The following is a 17,663-nucleotide window of genomic DNA, read 5'->3' on the forward strand; positions in this document are numbered from 1 at the left end:
AAAGGATGAGGGTAACAGTCCACTTGGAAGATGCAAAATTTTAATTTCACACAGCTTTTTGAAAGAGGTGTGTGTGCACATGTGTGTTTTAGGTTTCTTTCAGTTGCAAGATGTAACAGCCCAATTGAAAATGAGGTTGTTCATATAACAGAAAAGTCCATAGTAGATTAGTCTTCAGTCATAGCTGGATCCAGGTGCTCAAATGATGTTGTGCAAGTTCTTTTCCCTCTCAATCACTCAGCTCTGCTTTTCTGGTCAGACAAGTTCTTCCCACATGGTGTCATTGTGACCACCAGCAGCTTTAGACTTAATTCTGCCAGTTTAAAAATGCTGGAGAAATAAGTGTGCTTCTTTCCCAGTAGTCTTTGCAAAAGTTCCAGCCTCTGTCTCAACAGCCTAACGGGATGTATCCATCCCCACATGAATTTTGGTGACACTGATTGGCCAGACCCTGATCACAAACTCCTGAAGCAAGGTCAGTGAGGAAAGCACCCCCCCCCAACCCCCGCAAAACTACAGGGACTAAAATTTCGGGGAGCACTGATTCTCCAAAGAGAAAATGGGTGATATTACCAGAAAGGAAAATGACTGGGCAAAACCAAGAGATATCCATTACAATGGAATGCCCACTCAGTGGTGAAAAGTAGAAGAGGGGAAAAGGAAGGCAAGGGGTAGGGTGCAGGCAAGAGCAATGGATAGGTTTGTCCTAAGTGAATCTGGGTTGGCAGGCTTGCTTTTCAAACCAGTTGCTTTGACTTTTAGTAAAAACGATAATGTCTCAAGACCTGGATGTCTCTCTAAATTTCATCCGAGTGTCCAATAATGGCTGACGTTTATGAATGTCACCGTCAATCAGGGTTGCTGGTCGACAACAGGCAGCCTGGTAAGCAGGCAGCTGTCCATCAAGACTGACGGAAAGAGGTTCAGAAACCAAGGCAGAGAGAAGTCAGGAACTTGGCCTGAGCGCTGCACCATGAGGGAAGGGGAGAAACCTCGGCAATTTGTTTTTAATATTTTGCTTGTTCTGGATACCAGGAAAGCTGCATATATTGGCTTCTGACTAATGAAAACAGAGGGGGAGCCAGGCTGGAAACCTGGCCGTGTTTCTGTGCACAATTAGGTTTGTTTGTTTAGGTCTCTTTTTATTTGTTTTCAGATGACTCAGATAGGAATACTGCAGGCCTTTCAAAGCGAAGTGTTCTTATGTGTATTTTGGGTCCAGGGCTTCGCCAACTGCAGAAAGCCTTGGCTCCCTGAGGTTATTTTCCTATCCAAGGGTTTTTTAAACTTTCAAGTGGAGCTGGAAGAATGCCGTTGCGAGCCAGGTTGTTTTTCTTAGCAGACCCCAGCCTGAGGTTGCAGGGGGGACAGGGATCACAAACATTTAAACACAGAAGTCCCCAAACGGCATACAGGGCACCCATTGTGCGGATCCTGGGCGCAGCCTCCACTGATGGTTTTACCATCTGCACACTTAGTCCTCTCTGGAAACCTCTTCATGAGTCTGCCTCCTTCTTTCCAGATAACTAGACCCAGAGATGGATTTTTCCTTCCAGACTCTCTGTATCTGTCTAAAAACCGCTCAGCTTTTAAGACTTTCCACTTTCATTGTCGCAGGTTGGAGTCTGCCACCTCCGGGGAAATGGAGAGATATTTACAATCTGGGAAGCTGCCAAACACCTGGTTGGGCTTTTCTATCTAAGAGGAGTGACTCCCAGGGATGGCTGACTCCTGGCCAGTTGACCCGGAGCCCAGGGCATTGGGAAGAGACTTGGGAAGCTCCAGGCAGTAGCCTTTCCCTTCCTGGAGGAGCAAGATATAAGCAGGCAATGGCGAGGACCACTCCAGGGTCCCTTCTTGAGGCTTCTTTCCAGGAGCCCTGCCTCCATGGGATGAGTCAGAGGACAGAGACAGCCCTAGTGGTCCTGGTTGTTTTCAAATACTTAGAGTTTATGAAGGTGGCAGGAGCAGGTTTCCTAAATTCCTTGGAAGCTGGGTCCCAGCCTAAGAATCTGACAGTGAGCCTCCCCTGCTCAATTTGTCCATGCTAAAATGGAGGAGACCAGCCAACGTGCTGGCCAGAGAAGCACTTTATCCTGAGTCACTGTAATGAAATTTCTGTTAACTAAGATTTGCTTTTTCAATGCTCCTCTCCCTCTGAATAGGGCTTCCCAGGTGGCTCAGTGGTAAAGAATCTGTCTGCCGATGCAGAAGATGCAAGTTCAATCCCTGGGTTGGGAACATCCTCTGGAGTAGGAAATAGCAAACCACTCCAGTATTCTTGCCTGGAGAATCCCATGGACAGAGGAGCCTGGAGGGCTACAGTCCATGGGGTCACAAAAGAGTCAGACATGACTGAACGACTGAGTGACTGAGCATGCACGCTCCCTGTCAATGGGTCTATAAACTCTTATGCTTCTAAGACTCTCCTCCTTCAGTGTTTGAAGTTTGAAACTTCCCCAAGCCTTTAGGAGAAACATTTGTTCTATTGAAATTCACACATTTCAGGAATTTCTTTTCAAACATTTTTAGAGCTATATCCCAGATCCAAACCATATTCTGCTCTATCTCCTGCACCTGCTCCTGCTTCTCTGCTGGGCCACAGCAGGTGGTGCTGGAACCAGGGTCTTAGAAGGTATGCAGGCAGCAGTTTAGCAGGGAGGTGAGCATGTGAGGGAGAGGAGAGGAGACTCTCGGCAGCTGGAGGTCAGTCCTGCAGGGCACCCTGGGAGAGACTGTGGAACAGGACTCCGATTGTCGAACTGATGAAGCGGTCCTTGTTGGCTGGTTCTGCTCTTGGTGTGCGCTTCCACACACACAGCTAGAGGATGTCCTTAGGCGGAGAGAGACATGGAGCCCCAGGCCAGCATGGAGTGCTCTGCAGGCCACTTCCGGGGTAGGCTGAGAGGATATGGAAGGGGCCCCATCCGTTGTTACAGCATCTGCTGTACCCTCAGGTGATGAGGAAGGACACAGTCATCAGAATGAGATGGGACTGTTCTCATTCAACTGTGTTTACTAAGGCAGGAAAGTGGGCTACTAGGAATACCTGTTAACAGTAGTTGAAAGGACAAGGGCTGAGAAGCAGAAGGTTTGGTTTCACTCGCAGTTTGCTGTTTATCCATTTTCTTAGCAGATATTTAGAGCTGGCCCACCTGGCTCTGCTTGCGGCTGGGGTTCAGCAGAGGGCAAACCAGGCTCTGGCTCTGCCTCGGGGGACCCAGTCTAGCAGGGGACACAGACAAGCAAGCAGTCAGTGTAGGAGAGAGTGGCAGCAGGCCAGAGGGGCCCCTCCTCGAGGCTGGTAGGCTCAGGCGACCCTTCCTTAAGAAGGGAGGGGAACAGTATTACAGGGAGAAGGAACAGAATGTGAGAATGCCTAGAGGTCCCAGGGCGGTACAGAGTCGAGACTATTCTCTAGTCAGTGGTGAGTGGGAATGATGCCTGAAAAAAAGAACAAGACTCTATCTTATGGGACCTTGGCAGCCACCTCACAGCACTTATGTTGTATACTGAAGCAATGCTGCTGCTGCTGCTAAGTCGCTTTGGTCGTGTCCGACTCTGTGCGACCCCATAGACAGCAGCCCACCAGGCTCCCCCGTCCCTGGGATTCTCCAGGCAAGAACACTGGAGTGGGTTGCCATTTCCTTCTCCAATGCATGAAAGTGAAAAGGGAAAGTGAAGTCGCTCAGTCGTGTCTAACTCTTAGCAACCGCATGGACTGCAGCCTACCAGGCTCCTCCGCCCATGGGGTTTTCCAGGCAAGAGTACTGGAGTGGGGTGCCATCACCTTCTCCAACGAGGAACGGCTTAGTACTATTGTTGTTGTTATTACTCAATTAACATTTACTTAATTGTTTCATTGCCTCTCGAATCCTACCTCTTCCTTCTGAGTTCAGTTCCCTTCTTCTTGAAGAATGTCTTTTAGTAGCTCTCCCCTAACGAGTATGACCGGTGAACTCGCTCAGTCAAGGGTGGATCCAGTTTTCTTGGGGCCTAAAGCTTATGCAGTTTGGAGTCTTCTTTAAAAGAAACAACACAGCTATAAAAACAAGACTAAGAATGAAAGTAAATATTGACAATGAGAAAAGAAATCTCAACACAGTTTTAAAAGCTGACACCTAAAACAAACAGTATAAAATCCAGAAAAATAACAGTTTTTATTAATTAACTATAATTTTTTTCTAACTTCTTCTCATGGTGGTGGCATTGGAATGACCATGGGCCTTTTGGGGTTTGAGTAGGAGGAAGATGAGTTGGCCTACATTTATTTTGGGTTTCATGGATATATTAGGTGGTTTGCAGTCATTTCCATGTGTAATTTAGTTATTGCCGGGTGTACAGATTTTGGAATAGCTTCCAAAAACACTCCTACCATCCACATGCTGCCTTGCCTGGCACACAGTGTCAGAGGTTGGATGGAGATGTAAAAAACCCTACAATGCCTGGCACTAAAAATATGTGGATGGTTGAGAAACAAGGTTTAAGATGTATAGTTATATATATAATGTTCCAGCCTGTAGCAAATTCTTATAATATCAGAAATGTAAAACTATAAATGGAGGATTCATTCTTATTCAGTATCTAATCAACATAGAAGTTTTTTTCCATTATAAAGATATTTGAGACTACAATGTATACAATTACATAGTATATATTTACAACTTATATGTGAAAGAAATTTTGTAGTGGTTTTCCCAAAGTTGACCACAATCTTAAATGTTTATGTGACACTACCAAAAAGAGTTGTAAAGCTAAAAGAAAAAATTTAAACTATCAATAATAGAAAACAAATTTGATTAATCATGTTAGAGAGGAAAATGTATTATCTTTCTAGTCTATCTATAGAAAATGATAACATGAAATCATCACAGAAGAGGTGATTAAAGAATATGTAACTAAAAATAGAGTAAATCTAAATGGAGTATGGTATCCTGGATTGGATCCTGGAAAATAGAAAGGACATAAGTGGGAAAACTGGTGAAATCAGTGAGTAAATGGTTGGATACAATCACATGCTTACTGATGATGCACAAGTTCAAGGATGAGGCAGATATTTGAACATTTGACTTTCCAAAAGCCAAAGCTAAAGCCAGAGCTGAGGAGCAGATATTAGCCAAATATGGAGGTCAAAGTTTCACTCTGTTGCATCTCTTGATAAAATACAGCCCCTCACCACTAGGTTCCATTCAAGGTCTAATGATCACTCCCAGGACTGCCATGGCATCAACTCATGTGCTAGCCACCCTGGTTTTCAGTGTTTCTTTTTGTTTTTGACAGGAGAGCATTCATCTTTCTTTCCTATGAACTCAGTTATGTATTTAAATTTCTAGGTTTATATATATATAGGAAATAGATGGGCAAACAGTGGAAACAGTGTCAGACTTTATTTTGGGGGGCTCCAAAATCACTGCAGATGGTGACTGCAGCCATGAAATTAAAAGACGCTTACTCCTTGGAAGGAAAGTTATCACCAACCTAGATAGCATATTAAAAAGCAGAGACGTTACTTTGCCAACAAAGGTCCGTCTAGTCAAGGCTATGGTTTTTCCAGTAGTCATGTATGGATGTGAGAGTTGGACTGTGAAGAAAGCTGAGCGCCGAAGAATTGATGCTTTTGAACTGTGGTGTTGGAGAAGACTCTTGAGAGTCCCTTGTACTGCAAGGAGATCCAACCAGTCCATTCTAAAGGAGATCAGTCCTCGGTGTCCTTTGAAAGGACTGATGCTGCAGCTGAAACTCCAATACTTTGGCCACCACATGTGAAGAGTTGACTCATTGGAAAAGACTCTGATCCTGGGAGGGATTGGGGGCAGGAGGACAAGGGGGCGACAGAGGATGAGATGGCTAGATGGCATCACCAACTCGATGGACATGAGTTTGAGTGAACTCCAGGAGTTGGTGATGGACAGGGAGGCTGCAATTCATGGGGTTGCAAAGAGTTGGACATGACTTAGCAACTGAACTGAACTGAACTGAACTATGTATATATGAGGGTTTCCAAGTTAGTTTAGCTCACCAAGTCACAGGCTGATTTTTCAGCAAGAGAGTGGCATGGTGAACATGATGACTTAGAAGATAATTGTAGCTGCAGTGTGGAGAATGGATTTCAGCTGTGGGGTAAATAAAAAAGACAGAAAGTTCTGATGGAATTCCACTACGGAGATGATAAACGGCAATTTGAATAATAGGAATCAGAGCAGAGGAGAGAAGACACTTTAGAGGTAAAGGAACAGAACTTGGTGATAGCACAGCTTTAAGAGCAGGAGAAAGGGAATCTAAGACGTGCCCAGTAGGGCTGTGTGTGTGTGTGTTTTAGGAGGGACTGGGAGCAGCTGGGTGGATGGTACTGCTCTTTCTTTTTTTGTTTTTCTTTTCTTTGCTGTTTCTTGAAATAGAAACAGAAGAGGAGGCGAAGGAGAAGCCCTGAAAGTGCAAAGTTTTAGATGCCTGTGTATCATCTAAGCAAACGTCACAAATTTGCAGCATGAAATATAAGTCACAAGCATGGGAGAGGGATCTGATCGACCTGGCCATGTGGATTTGGGACTTGCAGTGGACATTAACTCTATATAAGTGTTTAGAAGGTAGCCTGGTGCACAGTGAGCGTGCACCTGTGATAGTGACCTGTCACTAATGGTCACGGGAGCAGAGGAGACAGGCATTGATGAAACCAATACAAATGTACAACTGTGCTGAGCAGATGCAGAGAAATACGTGTTGTCAGGAAGCCTGTAACAAGGAAATCTGACACAATCAGGAGAGTCAGGGAAGGCTTCTCTGAGGAAGTGGTACCTGACCAGAGGCCTGAAGGATGAACAGAAGGTATTAGGCAGCAAGGGGAAGAAGGAACATTCTAGGCGGAGGGAATAGCAGGTCCAAAGCTCTGCGGAGAAGGGATTTCAGGAAGGGACTACAAGAAGTTAATTAACTCTTATTACAGCTGAGGAAGACCCAGGGAGCCTGTGACTCAGGAAAGGACTGTCACCTTTCTGGGAGAACAGACTAAACAATTTACAAGGTTCTCTTTTTATATGGTCTCAAATTTCGGAGTTCTGTTTTCCTCTTTTTTTTTTTTTTAATTTGCAAGATGATACTGGGTGGTGCTCCACATGTTGAAAGAAACTTCTCTAGTAATAAATTGTAGAAATGATCCCTGATAATATAGTCTTTGTGACCCTTTCAACTTCTCATTTTTATAAAAAGAATTCTATAGAAAATTTACAAGAATAGAATAAAGAACTCCCATAAGTCTCCAGTAGGATTTGTCATTTGTTGAAATTTTGCCAATTTGTTTTCTCTATCATCTACCTATTAGTCAATACATTGTATATACACACTACAGTACATATTATTATTGCTGAGTCATTTAAGAGTATATTACAGACAGCACAATCTTCATCCTTAAATACTCCAACATGCATTTCCTAAGAATGAGGTTATTCTCTTATATGACTATGGTACAGTGATGAACTTCAAAACTGGGTCTGTATTCTAGGGTTCTATGACCTCTTTAAATATCCAGGGTCATCAACATCAAATCTATACTGAGCATCTGCTGTATGCAAGATGCCATCCTCTGAACTGAGTGTTCAGACTGTTATGAGAAGCAAATCAATAGGCAGATATTTACATTGAAATGTGGAAAGAGTGATAGCAAATGCAAGCAGGAATGCCAGGGGAATGTGGAGGAAGAAAATCTGGGCAGAGACATCTAGCTGTCTATCCCATCTATCCCATTTTCCTCTTCCTTCTCACTAACTGGGCCTTAGGGTTTCCAATGTACCCAACTCAAAAACTAGATTCTCCAATTTCTCTTTCAAGACATCGAAGATGGATAAGCAAAAGTCATTGGTCAGAACTTCTGGGAAAGCTTATTAAAACAGTCTAGCCACCTGGGAGGCACACACTTTGGTTTTGGATACTTCTTCCTTCCTGCTGCTAGAAATATCATTGTGATAGCTAGAGCTGCAGCAGCCATCTTGCAGCCACGAGGTTGCATTAAACCTGGAAACAAATGTTAAGAATGGTAGAGCATAAAGCCACAACAATCCCGGGTTGTTGGTGATAAACTAGAGCTACCATATAACAAACTTGAACTGTCAACTCCAAGCTCTTTAAGAGGAAGGAATTAAAACTATCTCATTTAAGCCATTAATTGGGTTATTTGTTACATATAGCTGAATTCAATCCTAATAAATTACCCGATACACTCTTGGAAATCCCAGGGACAATTCTTTGCAGATTATGAAGGATAAGTAAGAAAGAATTGGCTAGAAGGGTAGGAGGAGGCTCCAGAGTATAAATTTTAGTTTAAGAGTGACAGGTGCAACTGAACAAATTTGAGGAGAGTCTCAGTACTGAATTTTAGTTTGGGGAAGCAATTCAGTTTTAGATAGCTACACTTTAAGGAGGTGAAAGAATGAAGTCAGGAAAATTAGTAAGAGAGTCAACGTGAGAAGCTCTCCAAGGAATGGTAGCATCATGAAATAAGGCTGCACATCAGTGCTCAAAGGAAAAAAAAAATGGCTCTCCTGTCAGCACAACTTGGGGTCCCCTCTGGGCTTTGCTACTTATTAGCTATATGACCCTGAGCAAATGACTTCTCAATGCCTTGGTCCTCTCCTATTTCTATGAGATTGTTCAGATAATTCAATGAGGACATGCATGCACAGTGCTTAGAGCAGTACCTGGCACCAGTAAATTGTTGCTGAGTCCATGGGAGTGAAAGATGGATTCTAAGCAATAACATAGAATAAGATGGACTCAACCTAATGCTGAGACCAGTTGGATGGTAGGAGAGGTGAGTGAGAGAAAGGAATTTAAAATGTCTCCCAGACTTCTATGGAAGAACCAATTTGGGGAGAAAGACAATGATTCTAGTTTCACATCTGCAGAGCTGGTGGTCTCTCTGGCCGTCCACCTGGAGATGACCTGTGTTCCCCTGAATGGGCAGTTATATAGCCAGGCAAGGATCTGAGCTGGAGGCAGACTGGTGCAGATGGAGATGGGGTAGAGACGGATGAGACCACAGCCCGCAGGTGAGTGGGTAGAATGAAAAGAGAAGGTCAAGAGGGAGCCCTGTGGCTAGTGCTGGTGGACAATGGAGTCATCAAGGAAACTGAAGCGGACCAGGTTTGAGGTCATAGGAAAAGCAGAGGGAGTGCCCCAGAAGATTGAAGGGAGAGAACATTTGCAGAAAGAAGTATCAATAGGCTTAAATGCAGCTGCATGTTCTAAGTTACTTCAGTCATATCCGACTTTGTGCAACCCTATGGACTATAGTCTGCCAGGCTCCTCAGTGCATGGAATTCTCTAGGCTAGAATACTGGAGTGGGTTGCCATTTCCTTCTCCAGGGAATCTTCGCGACCCAGGGATCGAACCCGCGTCTCTTACATCTCCTGCATTGGCAGGCGGGTTCTTTACCACTAGTGCCACCTGAGATGGGCAGCAGAGCCAAATGCAGCAGAGCCATCAAATAAAATCTGAGAAGTGGGCTCGGGGTTGAGCAACAAAGAGGTCACTGGGGCCCCAAGGTTAACTGAGGGCCATCAGGGAGTCAGAACTCGGGGTTCTGATCGGGCTGGCAGGCAGAGTGTGGATAGTGGAGCGGGAAACGAGAATTAAGGATCAGGAGACCGATTGTGTGAAGAGAGAGAGTTATGTGGTCAGTAGTGGGAACTAATAAAGAGAAGATGTAAGGAAAGTACGGTGCTAGAAGGAGCCTTAGGAAAATGAGAGGTGCGGGCTCGATGTCACTGAGAGGATCCAAGGCTGGGCCAGGGTCTTTGCCGCACGCCCCCCGAGCGTGGAAAACGGCCCACTGTGGGGCTGAGAAGCCGAGTGCCCGACAGGGCTGGGCTGGGAGATGGCGCAGAAAATCTCCAATCTGAGCAGCGATCAGAGGAGGGCAGAGAGCGGGAAGGGGACGGAGGAGAAGGCGGACACTAGTGACCCGAACTCCTCCTGTGGGAGGACCGGAGCCGCCGGCGCTTTGACAAGCATCTTCAGGGAGCACCAGAGACTCAACGACTAGCCGGGCCTGGTACGCCCGGCTGAGCCCGCGGCGGCACCCTCATCACCAAGTTCCACCGTGTGAGGGTCAAGACATTGGAGCCTCCAGAGCAGACGCGGGGATGCGGCCCGAGACGGAGGACGGAGTGTACGATTTTGAAGGCAGATGCGTTAGAGGCGCGGAGCGCGAGCAGCGGGGTCGGACACCCGGGAGGGAAGCGGCCCACGGTCCCCGCTCCATCCCTCCCGGATCCCCCGGCCCCAGGTTCCCGGCGGGGAAGCAGCTCCAGGACGCCCAGGGCCTGCAAGCAAGCCGGAAGGGGGCAGCAGCGCCCCGCGAAAGCCGCTCTCAGGGGCCTGCGGGCGCGGGAGGCGAACGGCTGCTCCCCACAGGTGGGTGCGGGCTCCACGGACCAGGCCGGGCCCCCCTCAGCCCCCTAGCCGGCCTGCTGCGACTGCTGCGCCCCTCAACCCCGACCACGGGCCCGGGCATTCCCTTCTGGGCCTCTGCCCTCTGGGGGCAACCTCCAGAAGCTGTACTCCTGAATCTGCACAGAGCGCTCAGTAGTTACGGTCACTAGTGTACACCTTCTCCTCTGCCTCCCTCCCTGCCCTTCTCTGCCCAGGAAGCTCAGACTAGGGAGCCTCCACACCATCTCCTAACCTGCCCGCCACCCTCACTGGGCTCTCAGGGCGCTCCGGCTTTCCGGCCTCACGGTGGAGGCGTGTGCAAAGACCCTGGCCCAGCCTTGGGTCCTCTCACCGTTGTCAGATGAGATGGTTAGATGGCATCACTGACTCAGTGGACATGAGTTTGAGCAAGCTCCGGAGGACGGTGAAGGACTGGGAAGCCTGGCATGCTGCAGTCCATGGGGTGGCAAAGAGTCAGACACAACTGAGGGACTAAACAACAACCACCGTTACCAGGCCGGCATTTCTCATCTTTCTAAGGCTCTTTCCTGCATCTTACTTTCTTTCTGTTTTCTTCTTATTCGCTCCCACTAGTGCATAACTCCCTCCTCCCCTCACCTCGGACCAGCCCTACTCCTAATTCTCACCTTACAGAGCAGAGACCCCACCTCTTGCTTGGGCCCCTCTCCAGAAGGCAACTCCCTCCCCCCCATTATGTGTGAGGAGCCAGGGGTGGCCTGCAGCCCTGCTAGGAAGGCCCCAGGGAAGGCCAGCATGTAAGAGCAGCCTGGGGGCAGCCTTGCAGGCTGACTGTCTGCTCCGCAGGCCTGGGAGCCCAGCCTAGCCCTGATGTCCTGAGACTCAAGAGTAGCGGGTTGCACAAATATAACTCACACCACATATCCAATGTGAAGGGAAAACAGAGTAGCATTACTTTGCTTAGAACTAATCTGGTCTTTTTCCTCTGAGCCACACCCACTAGTTAGTGGGCTGGGGAGGATAAACTAAATGTCAACCCAGTTAGACTTTGAACTGATACTTCAAACCCTGTGGATAATGTTTGGTCTTGACGAAAAACACTCTGTGTCTCCAGGAGCCCCTGTTCCTCCTGTCTGCCCACAACTAGAGGCCCAGGCATATGGAGCAAGGGGCTTTCTCCCCTTTCCATGGCACCAGGGGCAGTGAGTTCCTGGGTCTCATGAAGGCCATGGATGTGTGCCGTCCATTGGTCTTTGGGGAGACATTCTTTTTTTCCTTACTGAGTCATATTCGACCTCCAGGCCCCCAGTACTCAAAATATGCCCCATTCTTCCAGGGGAGGAAATGCTCCCGGTGAGGTTAGTGTCTTGGTCTCAGTTGAACTGCAGCGTCATGGGCTTGCTACTCTGTTAGCTGGGAGGTCCCTTTGTCTCCAAACTGCAGGCCCCCTCCGTGGGCCCACTGGCTTCCAACTCAGCATCTGACCCCTGTGAGCCTGAGGGTAGCCCAGGGAAGCTGAATATCAGGCCTGGCCCAGGCTTTCCAACCAGAGTTTCTTTTCTGTGACTGTGCCCTGCATTCTAAAGGGGCAGCACAGGCAGTGACTTCCTCCCAGAGTCCCCAGGGTGACCCTAACTTCTCCAACACCCTCCTTCTGCAGACCCAGAGGTGGGGATGGGCAGGGCAGTTCTGCCGATGGCCCAGCTATTCTTGGTCTGTTTACTTCCTCCTATTTTTTTTTAAGATACTCAGGTAGAGAGAAAGGGTGGGCTTTTCCAATACTTCTGTTTCCTCCTTTCTGACTGCCATGAGGCCTAAATGACTGGCGTTGGCCTCTTACTGTGTATGTAAGAGAAGTCCAAGCTTCAGGCTTCCTCTCTTTTTTTTTCCTCCAATTATGCATATATTCATTTATTTTCAGATTATTTTCCCATATAAGTTATCACAGAATATTGGGTAGAGTTCCCTGTGCTATACAGTAGGTCCTTGTTGGTTATCTATCTTATATATAGTAGACTTTCTCTTAATGTACTAAGAGAGGTGGGAAAAGAATCTGGAAAATCCCTTCTTGAGATAAAGGTCTGGCTCCTAAGACTGGAATTTCTGCATAATCCTATCTTGAATGACCAAAGCTAAACAGTAGCTGGGTCTCTCTCTGGAATTCCTTCTGTAATCAGTAAGAATCTGTACACAGACTTTCCTCCGCACCCCTACCTCCTCTGCCCCTCCTCCTGTTCCTCCCCCTCCCCACACAGTCATCCCTTCTCCTACAGGCAGATGGATATCTAGGGTGAATCTGGGAGAGTGGGAAACAGAAGAGAAAAGCGTATTACTGGCTTAAAATGACATCCCTCTTCCCCTCTCTTGCAGCCTAAAGAACTCTGTTTTCATTGGGTCCCAATCACTTGGCTTTCCTTTTGCTCTTCAGTTCAGTCGCTCAGTTGTGTCCAACTTTTTGTGACCCCGTGGACTGCAGTACACCAGGCTTCCCTGTCCATCACCTACTCCTGGAGCTTGCTCAAACCCATGTCCGTTGAGTCGGTGATGCCATCCAACCATCTCATCCTCTGTTGTTCCCTTCTCCTCCTGCCTTCAATCTTTCCCAGCATCAGGGTTGTTTGCTCTTACTGTCCTGTTAAACCCCTAGGTCTCTGTCCTTTCTGTTCACTTCCCCAAAAGGGGCTGTCAGCAGCAGCTCTCCTCCGGGCACCAGGTAGAGACGCTTTAGTTTCCTATCTGTTCTCATCACCGGAAGCATGCCCCAGTCTACTCCCGCCCCGCCTGTCCCCCCACCCCACAGCCTCACCTACCATCCTATAGCTGTATGTAAAGCCCAGAGCTTGGGCAGATTTACCATTTGCATCTTACAATTCCTCTGATCTCATGGGAGAGGAAACAGCAACCCACTCCAGTATTCTTGTTTGGAAAATCCCATGGACAGAGGAGCCTCGTGGGCTACAGCCCGTGGGGGTTGCAGAGTTGGACATGGCTTAGCAACTGAGCACGTGTTCCTCTATACACAGAATGCACTTTCCCCTCTCTGTGCCATTGTGCATGCTGGGCCCCTGCCCTAGCTGTCCATCATCTAGCCCTTTTCCAGGGCCCAACTCAATACCATTTCCTGTGTGAAGCCTCTCTGGACTCTACCAAGTCAATGCGAGTTCTCCCAACTTGAGGGCCTGAACCACTTCGAACCTGTCATGTCCTGCCCTGTATTCATACCTATGTTTGTATTTCCCTCCCAACCACACTGATATCTCTCTCAAGGCAGGAACTATTGATCACTCAGTCATGTATCTTCCATGGAGCTCTAGGTGAAATTAAATGGAATATGATTATTGACCAGGAATAGCTCTAGACCAAATTTTAAAGTAGGTCAGTTCAGTTCAGATCAGTTCAGTCGCTCAGTCGTGTCCAACTCTTTGCAACCTCATGGACTGCAACACACCAGGCCTCCCTGTCCATCACCAACTCCCAAAGCTTACTCAAACTCATGTCCATTGAGTCGTTGATGCCATCCAACCATCTCCTCCTCTGTTGTCCCCTTCTCCTCCCGTCTTCAATCTTTCCCAGCATCAGGGTCTTTTCCAATGAGTCAGTTCTTCACATCAGGTGGCCAAAGTATTGGAATTTCAACTTCAGCATCAGTCCTTCCAATGAACATTCAGGACTGATTTCCTTTAGGATGGACTGGTTGGATCTCCTTGCAGTCCAAGGGACTCTCAAGAGTCTTCTCCAACACCATAGGTCAAAAGCATCAATTCTTCGGTGCTCAGCTTTCCTTACGGTCCAACTCTCAAACCCATACATGACTACTGGAAAAACCATTGCTTTGACTAGACAGACCTTTGTTGGCAAAGTAATGTCTCTGCTTTTTAATATGCTGTCTAGCTTGGTCATAACTTTTCTTCCAAGGATCAAGTGTCTTTTAATTTCATTTTTAATTTGACCTAAAGTAGGTCAAAGCATATCGACTCACACAAACAATTTGATTTCTTTAGTTCAGTTTCCTCAGTTGTTAAATAATTGAGTTGGTGTCCATGATGCCTTAAATCAGCTTCATGTCTGACACCCTGTAAATCTGCCCATGCTCTCCTGTGACCTCTGTGTGTCTGTGTCTGTATGTGTGTGGGGGTGTGATGGGCAGGGATCACTAACTGGGGAGGCCAGGTGCAGTATCGGCATATCACAGACTTAGATTAAGACAAACCAGGGTCCACATCCAGACTCAGGCACTCAGCCACTGGGTGACCTTGGGCATGCCGCCTTCTCCATGTTCAATGGGAAATGAGAAGGATCACTTATCCGCTCAGTACTGTGTGCCTACTAAGTGCACATGTTGGGTTGGCAGCCGGGGATATGGAGTAAATACAACACATTCCCTCTCTGCAGGAGGCCTGAGTGAACTCTGAAAACAAGTAAACATAATCAAGTGGGTAGAAGTTCTCTATGGGGAAGTTCCAGGACAAAGTAGGGGCACAAATGAGGGAGAGATGGATAAGCAAGTTTCAGGAATGATCTTGGTGGGAGGGAGGGAGGCTTCCCTGAGGATGTGAAACAGAAGAGAGTGCTCCTAGAAATTTGGGTGGAGAGAGAGAAAAGCAAGGAGTGCCAGGTCCGTGACTGTCACCGTGAGCCTTCTCTGACCCAGACTAGTGAGGCCTAGGAACCTTGGATCCCATGTGCATTTCCCGAGAGGTGGTCACGGCTGACATTTGGACCACTAGGCTGGGCCCCATCCTGCTGGTCTCACTCCAAGCCCCAGTCCCTTTCTCTGTGGTCTGTGAGTCATCCTCAGTACCTGAGGTGGCCTCTGAGCCACTGCTTCTCCCAGTGACCTTTGCCCAGCTAATCTCTTTCAGGGAAGAGCAGGGCTTTAGAAAAGGCAACTATTTTCATAAGATGTGACCCCTCCTTAAACTGCTGCCTTTACTGGGTTCAGGGGAGACACTTTCTGCACAGCATTCACAGGAGTTTCCACCAAGGGACAGCTAGCTGGAGAAAGCTGTTCAAACGCCATCCATTTTGACACTTAGCAGGATTAGCAAAGCACCTCTTCCCTTGGAGATGGGAAAGTTTCCAGAAGTAGTCTGCCTGCAGAAAGGGAGGTTGAGCAAACAGGCATATTGTTTTCTCATAGCTGTCTCTCTTGTTAATGTTTGGTCGGCCAGCCATGCATTTTTGGAGTGTTACATAGGCTTACGTTCACCCTTCATCAGAGAACAATTAGAACGAGTGTGGGGAGAAGCCAAAGGGTCAGGGACAACAGATGGGCCTCCACTTAAGCAGGTTAGAAGTTCAGTTGCCCCCGAGGAAGAAGACCCCTCTTTAGCTGGAGGAGGGAGGACTTGGATAGAAAGAAGCAGAAATGGAAAGAAAACAGAGGGCCTCTCCTTTCTGAAATATCCCTTTGGGACAAGTCTCTGTATCTTAGGCCGTTGATTTAGTTTTCCATCAAGAAGCATCGGCAGCCCTGGCAGAATCAAGAAGCCAGAGGCCTGATGCCATACTAAAATAGCAGCGTTGCTGTGTTTTCCAGCTGAGGGATTACTTCTTGGTGAGCCAGAGACATTTGGAACATCATTTGGAAGCAAAACCACATTTTTTTCCAAAAAAAAAAAAAAAGGGAAACTTTGCATGCAATGAAGTCAGAGCTTAACTCTTCAGGGGAAGCCGTACAGGGACAGCTATTGGAACTTTGTTGATGGAACCCATGCTTCTGGGCACAGCACAAATTTCCCCTTGGTGAGGAAACAGCTGAGGTGCCTGTGAGGGGCAGAGGTCAGTGTCCTGCGGAAGGAATGGTTAACAGGGTGAACGCAATTGCAAGCTGGTAAAAGACGTGAAAATGTTAGTTGCTCGGTTGTGTCCAACTCTTTGAGATACCATGGACTGTAGCCTCTGTTCATGGAATTCTCCAGGCAAGTGGGTTGCCATGCCCTTCTCCAGGGGGTCTTCCAGACCCAGGGATCGAACCCAGGTCTCCCACACTGCAGCCAGATTCTTTACCATCTAAGCCACCTGGTAGAAAAGGATAAAAGGTAGAGAGAAAACTGTGTGTGTTAGCCTCTGCTGCATAACATTCTACCCCCAAACACAGTGGCTGAAAACAAACACCATTTTATGCACTCATGGTTCGGGGTGGGGGCAGTCAGCAGTTTGGTTGGGCTCATCGGAGTGGTTCTTCTGTTCATTTCACCTAGGGTTATCTGACTGCAGTTGTTTGGCATCTCAAAATGGGGTTGGGTGGCTTTACTCACTTTTCTAGGCAAGGAGGCTGCTTGTTGGCTGGACTGTGTGTCTCCAGAAACCAGCCTCTGCTTCTTTACATGGTTCCAAAAGCGGTCGGAGAGAGGGAAAGACAATTCACAACCATTTTCCAGTCTCTGTGTTACATTTGCTGTCCCATTAGCAAAGGCAAGTCGCGTGGCCAAGCTCTGAGTCCATGTGGGAGGGGACGACACCAGGGTGTGGATAGAGGGAGGGAGCCCTGGCTCTGTTGGGAGCCATTACTGTAACTGTCTACCCACAAGAAGGAAGTAAATCTGAAATGGAATCGAATACCCTAACCTCAGTGGGATGCAAACCATGCGAGTCAGAGTCCAGATGAGCTCAAGCTGAGGAAAGAACGATCACAGAAGGATCTTGCTGGGTTTTTGGAACAAGCATGCCATTTCCTGGGGATGTTGGTGTAGGGAGATGCTTGGACTGTTAGTAAGAATCGAATAACTCAAGTGAGGGTCATTTTTAGCATCTCATGAAATTTTCTTACATCCTCTTCCTCCATATTTACATATATATTCAAATACATACAACCTGAGATTCCTTAGGCTATCCAGTCTCCAGCAAAGATGGCGGTGTAACTACAGAATCTAAGCAGGAAAACAGACACACCACCTTTAGTTTCCACAACAAATGGAATTGGTTATACACATGATGGAGTAAGAGAGAGCCAAATAGGTGTCAGTGATGCACCCTGGGGGTGAGCAACACCAGGGAGCCTTAGAATGTCATAAAAGTAACTCAACCATCATCTTCCTGCAGCCCCTCCTCAAACTCACATCTCTGGGACCAGGTCAGGCAACACTGTCCAAGGCTGACTCCCCCTGGCCCCACCTAGGAACATCTGACCAAACTGTCCCCATAGTCTCTTTCTACCCAAATATCCTTTCACAGATCTGCTCCTGGACGTTCACCCATGTCTTTACCAGGCACAGCCAGTCATACACGGGTGAATCTGAAGAGCTTTGAGCTGGGA

At 47.4% G+C, this 17,663-nt stretch overlaps 1 long non-coding RNA gene and 1 pseudogene across 1 annotated transcript in view; both read right to left on the reverse strand.

The window, feature by feature from the left end:
• The window catches only part of LOC133249424 (uncharacterized), a 79,933-nt gene that overhangs the window by 15,496 nt on the left and 46,774 nt on the right, over nt 1-17,663 (reverse strand). The window lies entirely within an intron of this gene.
• Nucleotides 7,096-7,172, reverse strand: LOC133250154 (small nucleolar RNA U3; annotated as a pseudogene).

Source organism: Bos javanicus, chromosome 6, assembly GCF_032452875.1.
Source record: "Bos javanicus breed banteng chromosome 6, ARS-OSU_banteng_1.0, whole genome shotgun sequence".
Classification (NCBI taxonomy): domain Eukaryota; kingdom Metazoa; phylum Chordata; class Mammalia; order Artiodactyla; family Bovidae; genus Bos; species Bos javanicus.